We start from the raw sequence: 5840 nt of genomic DNA on the forward strand, positions 1-5840 counted from the left end.
TTTGGCACTCGACGAGTCTCACTTCATTCCAAGTTCCGAGTATATGAGTTGCCTTCAACAACGTGAAGAAGGATATGTTCTGTCCATTTCTGCAACTTGTCTACTGTACAGAATCACACCTGTCACTCGGTAGTTTACGTTGTCCGTAATGATATGAATGCATTGAGATCAATCCAGTTACTTCCTCCACGCGTAAAAGTCGAGCGTAAAAACTACCGGTCGTGTCTGGTGTGAAATCCAGTACTGTTAATGTGGGAATCAACCTACAAAGGTTTGTGAACTTGATCTTGGTCTTTATATCGCCATATTGACTATAACTTTCCTCCAACGGTCCAATCAAACAAACTCCACCAGGATCAACGAAGTCCCCGTACACCAGTTTTCAACTTTACTTCGAGCGACGTCGGGACACCGTCGCAATATTAAACGCCAGTTAACGGATCACTGACTGCCTTGTGCGCAATCCTCGGGATACTAAACCCATCATCTGTCACTAGTCTACTCTGTTCGGTTAGAGAGCACGTCCCGTGAGGTTGCGACGGGATTTCAGAGTCAGTCGATTACACGCACGAGACCTTCAGGACTTCATGGAAATCCACAGTTCTTAAACATTAAGTGCTATAATAATGTTTACTAAATGCATCAATGCGTAATTAGCATGCTGACCCTGTGGGAACTGATAATAGTATATGCCACAAACAACTGAAGAATAGCCTATTAAGGTGCATAATGTAATGACTTCGGGAAGCAGTGGTCGTTTTGACTAACTTAATGTTCGAATGTAAGCCGGACGATATAAACATCAGACTTTCTGCTCAGGGCCTAATTGTCTCACCTGTGATGCCCGTTTCAATTTGTACATTGGTAATTGGGTGCCTGGATTGTGTTTGTGACGGTCGGGGATGGAATTACAGTGCCCTCTGTTGGTTAAAGAAAATATAGATACGCGGAAGAATGAGCATGAATCTGAGAGCCTACCTTGCAGGCAGTTACATCAGACATGACCATAGTTTTGGGGAGAAAAAGCTTACACTGGTAAATCCGGAGACACATGAAGAATTAATTTGGAATTGGTGCTAATCTGAAGAGGTGTCTGACTCGGAAAGAATAAAATAAACAAAACAAATCTGGTTGACAAAATTACTTTTCATCAAACATCTCAAGGCCGTAAACATAATATTCAAATCTGGTCAAAATGTCCCCCCCAATATATTGATATAAAATAAAAAAATGTCTACGCTACGACAGGCAACCACGCACGCTGTGCGAAATTATCATAAAAAATGTAATTTGTTCCCCCCCCCCAATGTTGACTCCATGGCTACGGCCTTTCACCCAGCTGAAAGGCCGTACCAAACACAACACCAATGCATTTCTTCTAGTTTAAGAAAGCATCCGCACAAACTGACACAGTCATCTTCATGTCATCATTTTCCAACATGCAACAGGTGATCTATTTTGCGCATTTCCGATATGCTGTGTTAAGATGCAACTCAACTAGCTACTCCAGAGAGACACATAGTTTCCTTTTGAAAAAAAGCAATCGGTGGCCCAGTGTAGCCCCTGAGAGGATCAAACAAGCAGAGTCTGTGGCCATGGTAATGACTTCTGTAGCAGACTTCACAGGAACCAGAGTCAAGGGAAGTTGCCATGAGCTACCCTGAGCTGCACCTCGCCACTGCAGAGCTGAGATAAGCTGTGCTGGGGGGTTAGGGTGGGGGGGGGGGGGGGGGGGGGGGGGGGGGGCTGTACGGCTCTATCCAGAGGGTCATTTAGATCCTCTCCCCTTTACCTGCTCACAGCACCATGGGAAACAGACAACACACAAACTATTTACTAAGTCAACCTTAAATAACCTAGTTTATGAACATGTTTTTTTGTGTTTTTTCTTTCTTTTTTACCGCACAATATGACAACCTGAACATGCTCAGAGACAACAAGAACAAGAACACACATAAAATCTGGTCGTCGTGGTTTCCATCAGTGTTGTATTCTACCGGGTTCTTCCATTTAATTCAATCATCACAGACAGAAGCAATAGGTGCACTGTGGGTAAAAAAAAAAATTCAAACGTGTACAGTTAGAAAGAAGAGGGAAAACTGCAGGGACTGGAGAAAGCCTCAGGATATGCAACTCGGGAGTCTCACTGTCATAGATGATGTCAGAGAGGGAGGAGAAGATCTCAGCCATGATGATGATACCAGCCCTAAGAGGGTGATGAATGTGACCGCCGTCAGGAAGAGAATGTGATTTCGATGTGTGTCGTTCTTCTTGTTGATGGATGAAGGAAGCTCTCGTCGTCCACCCACACACCCACCCATTCTAATATCCGAGGGGAAAGCCTATACAGAACACATTAGCTACAGGAAGTGCTTGATTTCCACCTTCAAGTGTTGCGTCTCATGTCTTATCGTGAGACTGTCAACACGCCCGATTCGGCGACGCTCAACAACACGAGAAGTTTGAATTGGCGGGTTCGGGAGCCATTTCCATGAAATGAATAAATATTGGTCTTCATATATTGATTGTATGCGTGTTGGAGAGTAGCTTTGCTCCAGCTTGTCTGCTACTTCCTAGGCTTATACGCAGGCCAGTTCGTGACAGGCAACCGCCCGTCCTCAGGCTGGGTACCTCCAGACAGCTGAAGGAAAAGCTTGTTCACAATTCTTAATCTCCACTGTGTATGTTGGTGATGTGTGACTTCTCCCCTGGCGGCCCTCGAATGTAATCTGCTGTTTGCTCCATTTTAAGCCCCAGTGGACCGAGGGTTAGGAGCTGGGACTACATGATGGGGACTGTCATCTCCCCATCTAGGAGAGTTGCCAGTGTGCCGCTAATCCCCCAGAGTAATCCTGTACTACAGAGAAATCATCCACACCATGGCAGCGGGACAAGGCTGCAGTCCGTGAAGACGGTCTGAGAAACCCTCTCCCTGCCTGACCCAGCGAATGGGTCAAGACACGGAGAGATCAGGGCTGTACGCACACTGTGACGGCTCCTGGTACGGATGCTAGCCTCCATTTTCTCCCCCCCCCCCCCCACCCCCCCCCCCCCCCATTAGAATGACCTTAGCATGCTTGCTCGACGCAGACATGTAACTTTCATATGATTTCATCATCCGTTTCAGTGCGAGAAACAATAAAACGGGGATGCAGAGTGGTTTTACGTTCGTGATATTTGGAGCCAGACCCGGGGACACAAAAACAGATCGCAGCAGAGGAGAATACAAACAAAACCCTTTTTTTTATGAATGGACGCTCACAAAAAAGATTTCTTCGGATTAGAAGCGGTTGATGACACATTGAACTGTGGCTGTATGTGTATCACAGACTAGACTGACAACACAAGCTGGAAAACAAGCTGTGTGCCATATTCTACTTGTGGCCTGATTGTTCTCCCACATCCCTCCATGGAAACAATGCCGATGCCAAATGGAGCCATCATGACCAGGCTTATGTTTATGTAAGCCCTGTTGGCAGAATGACAGTTGAAACAGGAAGGCATGTCAGCCATGCAGCACAGATTGACAGGACAGACAAGAGGCACAGAAGATGGTGTTTCTCATGACAGTTACTGGCATATTGAGAAGTCTTGACCCAAATTCAGCATCAACGCCAAGTGTGCTTGTACAGCTCATGCAACCGCAGCTGAGAAATATGAAAGGGTTAGAGGTTCAAAGATTAGAGGATAGGCAGGTTTAGTCTTGTTATTCAATCTGCTGAAGAGTTCCCACAGGTTGTTTAGCACAAGAGCGGTAGATGAGATGTTAATCCATTGCTTTGAGCATAACCGTAATATCTCAGAGGAGGTGCTGATTAGATGATTGGGGGGGGGGGGGGGGGAGGTCACAGTGGGTGTAAACTGAAACACCGTTGCTATTGGAATACAAGGGGGAAATGGAGCGTGGCCTTAGCACCACATACCCAAGGCAGAAAGTTGCCGTGGGCAACGATCAATAAAACATGAGGGCAATCTCCTCAGAGGGAGGAAGATACTGGCAGGCACCTGAACTTCAGGCAGCCTGAACAGATTTCCCCTGTGAGTTGAAAGCATCACAGTAGCTCGTTTGCCATGGCCGGCAATCCAAGCTGCCCACAAGCCGACTGCAGGTCTCAAAATAGCCCAGCGAGATTGCCCAAAATTTCACCAGTCAGTCATCGACCTCTGTCGAAGCTTATCGGCTAGCACAACAGACGTATGCTGCTGAAATATCCGCTCCTACACCTGTCCACCATCTGCCTGTCTCAGACAGTAGGGAGGAAGACATGCCGAGTTGGGTTATTTTAGAAGTGTAACTTTCTTCACAAGCCGATCTCTGACACGTCATTTCGGATGATGGATGGATGACGGGACGGGAGCAGCTGAGGCTAATGGCTGTGGAGGTTTGGATGTGATGTCTGCATCCGGAGTGTATTCCATCAGACTGCTCCAGGTTGTGAAACCGGGAGACAGATGAGAAGCTTATCGGTCACGCTCCAGGGGTGACAGGCAGCCATGATGAAGTGGAGTGGTGAGCGCTACCAGGACACCCATGGAGATATATGTGGATGCTTCGAAATTCCAACAACAGCAATATGTCCGACAGATGTTCACCGTTTGGATAGCAGGAGGATTGTTAACTACCTGCAATCTCACACTGCTGTCGACCTGTTGTCCTGAATGCTGGTGGAGCAGATAACGTCAGTGGGTAATTGTTTGCACTTATATATCTTTGTCGAAACAGACCCTTGTTGATTTGAGGTTCTTTACACTATTTTAGATCCAAGAACAGTAGCAGTTTAAAGAGCCAACTTTCATTTTGACCACCAACTCCCAATTTTCAACAGATGTTTCTGCCTAGAGCAGATACAAACAGCTTCTGGAATTACCTGAAGGGTCCTGACTAGGTCCGGGGGATTATTTCCCCTCGTCTTTTTTTCATCTCCAGAGTGGCTTGAGCACAGGCCAAAGGGTGGATGTCAGAGAATGTACGATCATTTATGTATGTATTTTTGCATGCATGCTCACCCTCACATTACATGCAGGCTGTGTGGTTACTCATCCATATTATTAGATTTTTTTTCTCTTGAGACGAAGGCTTGTGGGAACATTCCTGCACACTGCATTTGACAATAAGGAAAGTACCCTATGCACAGGACATGATGTTGTGTATGAGCTAAGTACTACACAAATCCTTAATGTGTTAAAACGATTACAAACGTTGAATAATCTCCACACATACGCACACAAAGACACACATAAACACAAACGTTCTTTGAAAATTAGATGAGCCGCTCAATTGAGACAAGTGGTAAAGTGTATGCTGCCATCTAGTGATAAATGTAATGTAATGCCAAATAAATGCACTGCTATCACACTGACATTTCCTTACTCTAAAATATGACATTTGTCACGTTACAAACACAGACGTGGTCCTCGTGTGTGTGTATTTTTAGAGGTGCGCAGTCTTGCAGCTCTCTGATGTGGTGGTCACATGTGTCAGGCCTCAGCAACGAGTTCCGTTTCTTCCATCAACTCTGCTGTCCGGCAAGGCTTGGAGTGATGGATGTGGAGAAAGTGGATCAAAGCTGAAATAGCGAAAGAGAGAGAGAGAGAGAGAGAGAGAGAGAGAGAGAGAGAGAGAGAGAGAGAGAGAGAGAGAGAGAGAGAGAGAGAGAGAGAGAGAAAGAAACGTATCACTTCCGTGATCGATGGAGGACCAGGGAAGAGAGATGGAGCCAGAGTGGCATGCTGGGTCATCTGTCAGCCGGCTGCGCGGCAGGAGCAGGGAAGCAGAGGAGCGGGACCCAGATCGAAAGCCCCTCCTCGCCCATTATCCTCACAGACCATCACTCACGCTG

This window comes from Osmerus mordax, chromosome 28 (assembly GCF_038355195.1).
Source record: "Osmerus mordax isolate fOsmMor3 chromosome 28, fOsmMor3.pri, whole genome shotgun sequence".
NCBI lineage: Eukaryota > Metazoa > Chordata > Actinopteri > Osmeriformes > Osmeridae > Osmerus > Osmerus mordax.